Source organism: Nicotiana tabacum, chromosome 9 (assembly GCF_000715075.1).
Source record: "Nicotiana tabacum cultivar K326 chromosome 9, ASM71507v2, whole genome shotgun sequence".
In the NCBI taxonomy this organism is placed as follows: Eukaryota; Viridiplantae; Streptophyta; class Magnoliopsida; order Solanales; family Solanaceae; genus Nicotiana; species Nicotiana tabacum.
Genome location: NC_134088.1, coordinates 45021010 through 45034970, shown reverse-complemented (window position 1 = coordinate 45034970; position 13961 = coordinate 45021010).

Sequence of the window (13961 nt, the reverse complement as noted above, 5' to 3'; positions counted from 1 at the left end):
CTCCTTGACTTGGGTTTTGATTAAGCGAGCCCGGGTTGACTTTTGGGGAATTGTATAAAGATCTTTACTTTATTAATCGAAATGAGTTTCTCTTGCATTGTTTGATAATATTAAGTCATTTTTTGCTGGATTTGAGCCGAGCAGAGGTGGATTTTAAAGAAAAAGCATTTTAAGAGTATTGAATTGGCCTAATTGAGGTAAGTAATTTGCCTAACTTTGTATGTGGGGGGATTATCCCTTAGGATTCTGTCTAATTTGCATGATTTGTGCTATGTGAAACGACGTGTACATAAGGTGACGAGTGTGTACACATGCGTATGTGTTGTAATTGACCAGATTAGATCTTAGATTATTAATATGCCTTGAATTAGGGTTGTTTGTTATATCAAACATGTTTTATGTTGGTTTGTTGCACCCTATTTTGCACAAGTCAAAACAAGATTCAACTAGTGATTTCCTTGTTGATGATAAAAGAGAGTCCCCACCTAATATCTAAAGGTATACCAGGGTACCTATTTAATTACTAAGGTTATTTCTCTATTAGTCAGCTAACCGGTGAGATTATGGGTAGGGGTTCTTGTTCTTCTAAGGGGAAGGTATTACGCACCCCTTAAAATCTACCTAAGGTAGCTCCATAGGACTTAGAATAGGTTTGGATGATTAGTTGTCTATACTCTGCTTAATTAGTGCTTATGGCTTATCGTATATCTAGTTTAGAACTTATTACTTGAAAAAATATAAATGTGATTTTGAAAAGCGGGTATAGATTTATAAATAGACTTTAGGAAAATGTTTACCTCTATATGATTGAATGATTGGAAGAGTATATCTATAATGTTTGTGTTTGCAAAACCTTGTGAGATGTGTTTAAGTTATGAGACACTTTGTTTTTGAAATGATGTGGCTATTTATATAATTTTAATAAAGTAAGGGTATTCAAGGAAATAGGCCTTAGGTATACCTTGATTCTTAAATCCCGCATTTTATTTTTTTGAAGAAACCCGTCTGAAAACCTTGTCTTTGCAACAACACTTGTTCGATGTTTCTTTGTGGAAAAGCTCAATCTTTGAAGACTAATTTCAGATTACGTTTTTGGTTTTGAAGACTATCGACCTTCTCAAATGTTGCTTTGGTTTCAAATGACTTCATGAAAAATCATTAGTAAAGGTTAAGAGAAGAATAGTATAGGCGATTATCAAACTAGAATTATCTACTACTAAGTCTTAATACTTCTTTTAATCCTATAATTTTTAGGGGCTTGCCTAGATTGTTAAGATATTCAAAGATATAAAGTAAAGCATTCAATCAAATATTGTAAGTGTTATATACATGTAAAAAACAACAATAAACTTAATAAAGCAGTAGAGAAGAGGAATGGACTCTGGTTTGGGCCTGAAGGAAAGTAGGCCCAACAGTTAGCGAGGACAGACAACATCAACTTCAGATTCAAATAGGTGTAGGTACAGAACTTGGGCCTGCGTTCTTTGAGAACTCGGCAGGCCCAATTTTAACACATGTTAAGGAAAAATAAGAAGGACATTAGATACGCTGTTTGATACATATAATTTTACATAAGTAACAACGGTATGGACCCAAGATAAATTATAACAATCGACAGTAATCAAGAGGGCAATATTGGTATAAGATCACATATAGTAATGTAATTTACAATGAAAGACTTTATTTCCACTGAACACTAAACCTAAAAGGATTAATAAATGTCAACAGACTAGAGGCTAAGGGTAGAATTCCATTCATGCCCAAGGTACTCTCTGGATCCCTAGCACTTCAAAGTTCCCAAGGGTCTCAAGGGCCCCGAGCAGTGCTTGTGTCAGGGAAGTAGCTCAACCAAGAACTAAATTTTACTCTCAAATACCTCTAACTACTCACACTTACTCTTCCCTGCAGGTTTAAGTGCTAATGAGTTATTCACTATAAACCCCATGTCACAACCCAAACCTAACCCATTGTGATGGCGCCTATCGTGATACCAGGCAAGCCAACATTTCCAAAACACTTTCAACATTTTACATAAATGAATTACGACATTTAAAATAACCGAATTTTTTCATATAAACAGGGTAAACCCAAACATAAGTGCGGAAAAATATCCCGACTTCGGGGTGTCACTGAGTCATGAGCATCTAGATATCCAGTCTAATACATACAGTGTCTAAGTATCAATACAGAAAAGAGAGAAAACATAGAAGGAGAGACAAGGTTTGCGGACGCCGGCAGCTACCTCGTAGTCTCCGATACTCGATCCGTACAACTCAACGACCTCCGTGATCAAAGATACCTGGATTTGCACATGAAGTGCAGGGTATAACATGAGTACAACCAACTAAGCAAGTAACAAAAATAAATAAGGAACTGAGAAGGTAGTGAGGAGCTATACAAATACAGCTCATTTTCAATAATTCCAGCAAAGAGTAGACATGCATTCAAATCCAGCAGTTCAAGTCAACTCAGTTTATACAGTTACAAAACAAGTAATCCGGATATAGGATCTTTCAGAAATTTCACAACAATGAAAGATAGCAACTAAGTGCATCAACAAATGAAAAACAAGCATAGTCTCTCAGGGCAACAGACACTCAACTCGTCACAACAGCTCAATCACTCGGCTCTCATCCCTCAGTAATCACACTCAATAGGTGCCTGCACTCACTAGAGGTGTACAGACTCCGGAGGGGTTCCCTCTAGACCAAGCGCTATATCGCCGCGGCGTGTAGCCCGACCCAATCATATAAGTAGCCATAAGGCTCGTTGCGGTGTGCAACCTGAACTATAGTCCATAAATAGCCATAAGGCTTGTTGCGGCATGCAACCCGATCCATATACCCTCATATAGTTCACAGCTCGGCACTTAGGCCCTATCTTAGTCACTAACCTCTCCAGCCCCTCGGTCTCACAGAATATCATAATAATCAGTCCAAACAGAGAATACAACAAGTATTAACAAGAAATGAGAGGGAACAGAGATATAACACACAAGTAAGATTGTGACTGAGTACAAGACAATAATTAGCAATCAATTCAACAAGTATACGACCGCTACAGGTCCCAACAGTGATATCATATGGCCTAAGCATGATTTCTAAAATGAAAGGCAGTCAATTTCTCAAAACAAGGAAAAACAAGTAATAACAATGGCTATTCGACTTTACAATCTCACGGGACAGATCAAGTCACAATCCCTCGCGGTGCAGGCTCACATGCCCATCACCTAGCATGTGCGTCACCTCCAAACACTCACATCATACCAATCCTCGGGGTTTCATACCCTCAAAACTAGATTTAAGACTGTTACTTACCTCAAACTGCGCAAAATTCTACTTTACTATGCCTTTGCCCCTCGAATCAGTCTCCAAATGTCCTGAACCCAGCCACAAGCAGTACGATATAATTAATATAAACTAAAAGAATCAATCCCACAAGAAAACACGAAATTATAAGCCAAAAATTCGAAATTGGCCCGAACCCGGCCCCCGGGCCCACGTCTCGAAATACAACAAAAGTAACAAAATCCGAAAGCCCATTCACTCACGAGTCTAACCATACCGAATTTACTCCAATCCGATAAAAAAATCCCATTCAAAACCCCAAAAATCTAACTCAAGAACACTTCATCTTCTTCCCCAATCTTTCACCCCAAATCTCAAATTATATGATAAAATTAAAGATATAATCATCGGTTTTAACCAAAACAAAGTAGGAATCACTTATCCCAATCAAATCCACAAAAATTCCTTCAAGCATCGCCCAATTCCGTGTTCTCTAGCTCAAAATATGCAAAATGGGCTCAAACCTTCATTTTTTGAAATTAATACTGTCTGCCCAGATTTCCTTCTTCGCGAATGCGACCATCCTCTCGCGTTCGCATAGACCAACTCAGACTGCCTCTCAACTTAACTCTTCGCGAACGCTACCTACGCTTTGCGAACATGTCCCTTACCTCGCGAATGCATAGAACAAAAGACTGGGGGTCCCCAGCTGCCTCACTCCACTTCGCGAATGCGACGCCACTCACGCGTTCGCGATGCACACACTGCCATACCTTCGCGTTCGTATCCTCTCCTTCGCGGTCACATTGAGCAAAAACTCACCAACTTAGAGACACTCTTTGCGAACGCGAGTTTCCTCTCGCGAACGTGCAATTGGAAACCAGAAAAGATGCAGCAGCAGATATAAGCTATCTCACCAAGGCCAAAAATGATCCGTTAATCACCCGAAACTCACCCGAGGCCCCAGGGACCTTATTCAAACATACAATCAAGTCCCAAAACACTATACAAACTTAATCGAATCCTCAAACCACATCAAATAACATCAAAAACACGAATCACCCTCCGATTCAAACTTAATGAACTTGAAATTTCCAATTCTACAACCGATGTCGTAACCTATCTAACCACGTCCTATGACCCCAAATTTTATACACAATTCATATTTGACATTACAGATCTACTCCAACTTCCAGAATCGAAATCCGATCCTGATATCAAAAATTCAACCCTCCGGTCAAACTTCCCAAAATTCGACTTTCGCCATTTCAAGCCTAAATTAGCTATAGACCTCACATTTACAGTCCAAACCTGCTCTTAAGTCCAAAATCACCCAACGGAGCTAACAGAACCGACGAAACTCCATTCCGGAGTCGTCTTCGCACACTTACGACTACGGTCAAAATCTTAAGACTTAAGCTTCTGTATTAGGGACTAAGTGACCCGAAACACTCCGAAACCAAAAACAAGACCTCCCGGCAAGTCACTTAAGCAAAAATAGACACGGGAAAAACAGTAAATAGGGGATCGGGGCTAATACAATGAAAAGGATCGGCCGGGTCATTACATCCTCCCCCTCATAAAATAATCGTTCGTCCTCGAACGAGCATAAAGGCATACATGAAGTAGTGAAAAGATGAGGATAACGGCTGCGCATATCGTGCTCGGTCTCCCAAGTCGCCTCCTCGACCGACTGACCCCTCCACTGAACCTTCACAGAAGCAATACTCTTCGACCTCAGCTTTCGAACCTGCCTATCTAAGATCGCCACCGGCTCCTCAACATAAGATAAATCCTTGTCTAACTGGAGTGAGCTGAAATCCAACACGTGAGACGGATCACCATGATACTTCCAGAGCATAGAAACATAGAATACTGGATGAACTCCTGCTAGACTGGGAGGCAAGGCAAGCTCGTAAGAAACCTCCCCAACACATCACAATACCTCAAATGGACCAATAAACCTCTGGCTCAGCTTGCTCTTCTTTCCGAACCTCATAACACCCTTTAGGGGTGACACCCAGAGCAAGACCCGCTCTCCAACCGTGAATGCAACATCGCGACCGTTCCGATCTGTATAACTCATTTATTTGGACTGTGCTGTGTGTAGTCTATCCTGAATCACCCTCACCTTCTCCAGAGCATCATGAACAAAGTCCATTTGCAACAATCTCGCCTCGCTCGGCTCGAACCAACCCACTGGCGTTGGCCACCACATTGGCCTTCCCGGGATGGTACAAAATGGTGATACCATAGTCCTTAAGAAGCTCCAACCACCTCCACTGACGCAAGTTAAGACCCCTCTGTTTGAATAGATGCTGCAAACTCCGATGATTAGTGTAAATATCACAATGGACGCCGTACAGGTAGTGTCGCCAAATCTTCAAGGTGTGAACAATAGCTGCTAATTCAAGGTCAAGGACAAGATAATTCTTCTCATGGGTCTTACATTGGAGTGAAGCATAAGCAATCACTCTACCCTCCTGCATCAGAACACATCCAATACTTATCCGAGAGGCATCACAATACACTGTGTAGGAACCAGAAGCTAATGGCAGAACTAGAACTGGAGTCGTGGTCAAAGCAGTCTTGAGCTTCTGAAAGCTCTCCTGGCACTCATCCGCACACCTGAATGGACCACCCTTTTAGGTCAATTTGGTCAAGGGCAAAGCAATATATTAAAAACCCTCTACAAAACGATGGTAATAGCCCGCTAAACCCAAAAAGCTCTTAATCTCCGTGGCTGAGGACAGTCTGGGCCAACTTTGCACCGCCTCTATCTTCTTCAAATCCATCTGAATACACTCGCTGGACAACACGTGCCCCAAGAATGCCACTGAACCGAGCCAAAACTCACACTTGGAGAACTTTGCATAAAGCTTCTCTTCCCTCAATCGCTATAACACAATTCTCAGATGCTGAGCATGCTCCTCCTGGCTACGAGAGTACACTAGTATATCATCAATGAGTACAATAATGAGCGAGTCCAAATAAGGCTGAAACACACTGTTCATCAAATGCATGAACGTTGCTGGGGCATTAGTCAGCCCAAAAGACATCACGAGGAACTCATAATGGCCATATCGGGTCTTGAAAGCTGTCTTAAGAATATTTGAGTCACGAATCTTCAGCTGGTGATACCCTGACCTTAAATCAATCTTGGAAAACACCATCTCTCTCTGAATCTGGTAAAACAAATCATCAATACGTGGCAAAGGATACATGAACCTTACTGTGACATTGTTCAACTGCCTGTAGACAATGCACATCCTCATAGAACCTTCTTTCTTTTTCACAAATAGAACCGGTGCACCCCAAGGTGACACACTAGGCCCAATAAACCCCTTATCAAGGAGTTCCTGAAGCTGTTCTTTCAACTCCTTCAACTCTGCCAGTGCCATAGGATACGGTGGAATAGAAATGGGTTGAGTACCCGGCACCAAATCAATACCGAAGTCAATATCCCTGTCAGGCAGCATGTCCAGCAGGTCTGCAGGAAATACATCTGGAAAATCACGTACCACCGGAACATAATCAATGGCAGGAGTCTCTGCACTAACATCCCTCACAAAATCTAAATAGGATAGACAACCCTTCTCAACCATCTGCTGAGCCTTCAAGTATGAAATCACTCTACTGGGAATATAGTCTATGGAACTGCTCCATTCAACCCTCGGCAACCCCAGCATCGCCAACGTCACACTCTTAGCGTGACAATCTAGAACAACATGATATGGAGACAACCAAACCATACCCAATATCACATCAAAATCGACCATACTAAGCAGCAAAAGATCCACTCTGGTCTCCAGACCCCCAATAGTCACCACACATGACCGATATACGCGGTCCACAATAGACGTATTGCCCATAGGAGTAGATACATGAACAGATAAAACTAAAAACTCACAGGGCATATCTGGAAAATGAGCGAAATACGAGGAAACATATAAATAAGTGGAACCAGGGTCAAATAATATAGTGGCATCTCTGTGGCAAACTGAGACAATACCTGTAATAATAGCATCTGAAGCAATGGCATCTTGTCTGGCAGGGAGAGCATAGAAACGGGCGTGGCCACCCCCTGATCTGCCTCCCCCTCTCGGGCGACCCCTAACTGACTGGGCTCCATACCGAGCTGGCTGAGCGGGTGGTGAAGAGACTTGTATTGATGTCGTAGACTGGCTCCTATGCTGAGCCGGACCTCCCATAAGGCGGGTACAATGTCTCCTGATGTGGCCAAACTCTCCACACTCATAGAAACTCCCCGGTGCTGGTGCTGGGGACTGAAGGGAGCCTCAAGCACCAGGATGACTGGTAGAAGGACCTGGCATAGAGAGCCCTGACCCGACGGAGCACGGGATGAACTCTGAGTAGGGAGGGCACTGAGAGATGAATGGCCCTACTGATAACTGCGTGAACCATGGCCAGATGATGCACCATGGTGGACTGGGCGAGTCATCTGAGCATGTCTAAAAGGACGAGCCCTACCGTGGTGTAACTGCCCCCAGAAGGAACATCACTAAATCCACCCTGTCCACGAGGCCTCTTGGCCTCCCTCTCAAACCTTTCCTGACTACAAACCATCTAAATTTGACGCGCAATGGAGACAACCTCATCAAAAGTATCACCAGACACTCTCTCTAGTCATAAGCAATTGCAGCTGAAAAGTGAGGCCATCAATAAACCTTATAATCCTCTCCCTATCAGTGGGAACCAACCAGATAGCATGACGGGCCAACTCCGAGAACCGCATCTCATACTGCATCACAGACATATCACCCTGACGAAGCTGCTCGAACTTCCCACGCAGCTCCTCTCTGCGGGACTATGGCACGAACTTCTCCAGGAATGGACCGGAGAACTGCTGCCAGGTAAGGGGTGCTGCGCCGACTGGCCTACACCTCTCGTAAGTCTCCCACCAACTAAAGGCAGCCCCATAGAACTGAAAAGTAGTGAACGAGACCCCACTGGCCTCTAGAATACCAGCTATATGGAGTATCCTCTGACAACTGTCCAAGAAACCCTGTGCATCCTATCCCTCGGTACCACTTAAAGATGGAGGCTGGAGTCTCCCAATCCTCTCCAATATACATTGTTCATCCTCAGGCATAGCATGAACCACATAGTCTTGAACAGCTGCAACCGGCTGGGCAGGTGGTGCCCCCGGTGTCTGGAATCCCTGTACCACCTGCTCTGGTGTGCGGGCAGCAGGAGTCTGAGTGCCTCCCCCGGCCTGAGAAGTGGATTTTGCGGCCAAAAAAGAGACCTCCTGAGCAAGACTGGTGCACGCGGTTAGAATTTGAGCTAAGGCCTCCTGAAGGCCTAGAATCACAATAGGCACACGAGGTGCGGCTGGTGCATAAACAACTGGAATCTGGTCCTGATCTGGGGCAACTGGTGGATCTGCTGGTACCGCCCCAGCTACTGTGCGGGCTGTACCTCTGCCCCTACCGCGACCTCTACCGCGACCTCGGCCTCTCGCGGCCCTGGCTGGTGGTACTGGTGGCTGTCCATCCTGCCCAGTAGTACGAGTCCTCACCATCTGTGAGATAATGAAACAACAAATGTTTAGTTACTAGAATCAACAGATTCGCAGGACAAGAATTCAAGAATGTGGAGTTTCCTAAGGGTTCTGCAGCCTCTCAAAGATAAGTACAGACGTCTCCGTACCGATCCGCAAGACACTACTAAACCTGCTCATGACTCGTGAGACCTATGTAACCTAGGCTCTGATACCAACTTGTCACGACCCACAACCTAACCCATCGTGACGGCGCCTATCATGATATTAGGCAAGCAAACATTTCCAAAACACTTTCAACATTTAACAAAAATGAATCAAAACATTTAAAATAACAGAGTTTTTCATAAAAACGGTGTAAACCCAAACATAAGTGAGGAAAAATAGCCCGACATCGGGGTGTCACTGATTCATGAGCATCTAGATATCCAGTCTAATACAAACAATGTCTAAGTAACAATACAGAAAAGAGAGAAAACATAGAAGGAGAGATAGGGTCTGCGGACACCGGCAGCTACCTTGTAGTCTCTGATACTCGATCATGTACGAACTCAACAACCTCTGTGATCAAACACACCTGGATCTGTACATGAAGTGCAGGGTGTAGCATGAGTACAACCAACTCAGAAAGTAACAGAAATAAATAAGGAACTGAGAAGGTAGTGACGAGCTATACAAATACAGTTCATTTTCAATAAGTCCAGCAGAGAGTAGACATGCTTTCAAATCCCGAAGTTCAACTCAAATCAGTTTATATAGTTACAGTGCAAGTAATCAGGATATAGGATATTTCAGAAATTTCACAACAATGACAGATGTCAACTAAGTGCATCAACAAGTGAAAAACAAGCATAGCCTCTCAGGGCAACACACACTCAAGTTGTCACAATAGCACAATCACTCGGCTCTCAGCCCTCAGTAATCACACTCAATAGGTACCTGCGCTCACTAGGGGTGTACAGACTCCGGAGGGGCTCCTTCCAGCCCAAGTGCTATATCGCTGCGGCGTGCAGCACAACCCAAACATATAAGTAGCCATAAGGCTCGTTGCGGCATGCAACCCGATCCACAGTCCATAAATAGCCATAAGGCTCGTTGCGACGTGCAACCCGATACATATACCCTAACATAGTTCACAGCTCGACGATCAGGCCCTATCTCAGTCACTAACCTCTCCAGCCCCTTGGGCTCACAGACTATCATAATAATCAGCCCAAACAGAGAATATAAGAAGTATTAACAAGAAATGAGAGGGAACAGAGATATAACACACAAGTAAGACTGTGAGTGAGTACAAGACATTAATTTGCAGTCAATTCAACAAGTATACAACCGCTGTGGGACCCACCAGTGAAATCATATGTCCTAAGCACGATTTCTAACATGAAAGGTAGTCAATTTCTCAAAGACAAGGAAAAACAAGTAATAACAATGGCTATTCGACTTTATAGTCTCACAGGACGGACCAATTCACAATCCCTCGCTGTGCACGCTCACACGCCTGTCACCTAGCATGTGCGTCACCTTCAAAGACTCACATCATACTAATCCTCGGAGTTTCATACCCTCAAAACGAGATTTAAGACTGTTACTTACCTCAGACCGCGCAAAATTCTACTCCGCAATACCTTTGCCCCTCTAATCAGTTTCCAAATGCCCTGAATCTAGCCACAAGCAGTATGAGATAATTAATATAAGCTAAAAGAATCAATCCCACAAGAAAACACTAAATTATAAGCCAAAAATCCGAAATTGGCCCGAACCCGGCCCCTCGGGCCCATGTCTCGAAATCCGACAAAAGTCACAAAACTCGAAAGCCCACTCACTCATGAGTCTAACCATACAGAATTTACTCCAATTCGATAAAAAAATCCAATTCAAAACCCCAAAAATCTAACTCAAGAAAACTTCATCTTCTTCCCAATTTTTCGCCTCAACTCACAATTTAGATAATAAAATTAAAGATATAATCATGGGTTTTAACCAAAACCAAGTAGGAATCACTTACCCCAATCAACTCCACAAAACTTCCTTCAAGAATCGCCCAATTCCGTGTTCTCTAGCTAAAAATATGCAAAATGGGCTCAAACCCTCGTTTTTGAAATTAATACTGTCTGCCCAGATTTCCTTCTTCGCGAACGCGACCATCCTCTCGCGTTCGCGTAGACCAACTCAGACTGCGTCTCAACTTAACTCACGCGTTCATGATGCACACACTGCCATATCTTCGCGTTCGCATCCTCTCCATCGCGGATGCGTAGAGAAAAAACTCACCAACTCAGAAAAACTCTTCGCGAACGCGAGTCTCCTCTCGCAAACGCGCAAGAGTAAACCATAAAAAATGCAGCAGCAGGTATCAGCTATCTCACCAAGGCCAAAAATGATCTGTTAACCACCTGAAACTCACCCGAGGCCCCCGGGACCTTAACCAAACATACCATCAAGTCCCAAAACACTAAATGAACTTAGTAGAATCCTCAAACCACCTCAAATAACATCAAAAACATGAATCACCCTCCGATTCAAACTTAATGAACTTGAAATTTCCAATTCTATAGCCGATGCCGAACCCTATCAAACCATGCCCTATTGCCACCAATTTTTTTACACATGGCATATTTGACATTACGGATCCACTCCAACTTCCAAAATCGAAATCCGACCCCGATATCAAAAAGTCAACCCTCCGGTCAAACTTCCCAAAATTCGACTTTCGCCATTTCAAGCCTAAATTAGCTACAGACCTCAACTTTACAGTCCGGACATGCTCCCAAGTCCAAAATCACCCAACGGAACTAACGAAATAGACGAAACTCTATTCTGGAGTCGTCTTCACACACTTTCGACTACGGTCAAAATCCTGAGACTTAAGCTTCCGTTTTAGGGACTAAGTGTCCCGAAACTCTCCGAAACCACAAACAAGACCTCCTGGAAAGTTACTTAAGCAAAAAAGGATACGGGAAAAACAGTAAATAGGGGATCGGGGCTAATACACTCCAAACGACTGGCCGGGTCGTTACACCCCACTACCACAGTGGTGATTGTACACAATGAGAGATCTATTTCAACAACATCCAAATCATCAGGGCACATCCGACATCCCATGGTTTGCACACAAGGCATGTAGCACTACCATGTACTCTTATCAAGCGTAAGAGCACTCAAACATGATTACACATAAGTGCCAATAAACAATGAGAGAATAACCACACATGAATATAAATACCCAGTATTGGTGAGTCAAGTAGTTCAAAGGGGTGTAGGATGTGTCAGGTGTATTGTTCTTGATGATCCAATTAGAAGGCTCATGCTTATGAAAGATCATGTACATAGTCATGTATGCTTAGTAGAGGCCTACATACCGATTGATTTCCACTTCTTACTAAGTATGAGAGTTATCATTTCATTTCAACATTCTGAAGAAAACAGAGAGAGCGTAGGCATACAAATGGGCAAGCGGTCTCTAAGGAGATCTTCGTCCTATCTTAGTTGGATAAGAGTTAAACATGTGGTTCCACACTCAAACAAGATAGATGAACATTTAAAGGGCTTCTTCTAAGAGTATAGATAAACTTCAGTGAACATTGTGGATTTTAATGATCTGGAAACACAATCATAAACATGATATACCAAACAATAGTTCCCTTAAGGCAGGGATGAGTACAAAACTCCTAATAGGTGACATTCACATGTGTTCATGTTATACTTTAATTAATACTAGTACATTACAACAATACTAAGCATCGAATTAGACTAGCAGGGCCATCATAGTTGATTCTCGATAGGGAAAGTTTATGCTAGGCTTGTTGGAAACTAAGATACTTACAAAGACACAATGTAGCATTCAAACAAGGTATATAAACATCAGATGTTTTCCTTAAAACTGTTTAGTGATCATAGTTGACTTATATCCCAATTGCTATGTGGTTAATCCCTTTTGAACAACAAGATGCGACTTTCTTCTTTATGAAGTGACACAATTCTAACATATGTGAAAGCACAAGCAAGCAGGAGGTCTGTTTGAGAATGAGTGCAGAATTTCTATGAAAGGGCATCCAAACACAGCAGATGAGGTATTCTCACCAAATTGCTAGACAATAAGACATGGCAGAGTTTCAAGTATCATAAGATTAACTCAACAGGTTAATTGCAGAAGTTCAAAGCAATGTTAAGCAAACATGGTTCTAATAATAGGACAACTAATCTAGTTAAATAGGTTAAGTATATTAGTCCAATCATAGTGAAGCTCTGGTTTCAACAGTGTGGCATAACAAAAGAAGATGCACAAATCAGTAGATACTAAGCTCTTAAGAACAAATAAGGGCATGGCTTAAGCTGGGCTGACAGAACACATAAAACTAATTGTAGAAAGCCATTAACACTTAGTTCAATCATTTTTCAAAAGCACTTTCATACAGTGACACTTACAGATGATCACACAGCCATAGAGGTCAATAGAAGTCCTTTTCAACAGTATTTTAGGAAGTCTCGGGATCATAAAAAAGAAGACAACTGAACTGATACACTCTAATCTCAATGACAACCTTGTAATTGTCCTTAAGTATCTGTAATTACCATAGTCTACATTTTATCAAACAAGTGATTCAACTACATAATATAGGTCAACAAGGAGTAACAAGGCAAGAGTAGTAGAGCAGACATGGAAGCTTTAGCAAAGTATATTGGAATCTAATGTTTGGATAGGTGAAGAAGACACGTGAAGTTCTTAGTCTACTACAAAAGTCGAACATTACATAGATTGGCTTAACTTAGAAGAGCATTCATTAAGTTTACAAAGATGATCGATTGAATTAATTTCAGCTTCTTTAAAGGTCAGTGAATTCACATATATAATGTCAAAGCATAATGCTCAAATTTAATACATTATAAACAGAATAATCAACAAGAAGAACATGAATTTAATCCTAAAACAATTAAAGACAGGAAAGGTCAATATGCACTGACCTTCCTCAAAGCAGCAAACCAAACAAAGGCTTCGTTAAGCTGTTTAGGACCCAAAGACTAAGGCTTCAATTAGTGAGTAACTCAAGACCAGAAAAGAGAGAGAAATCAGGAATCAAGTAAGACTTAGCCTTAATCGCAAAATCCTAAATGCTACTGTGTTGTGTATTGATTTTCTTCAGATTGTT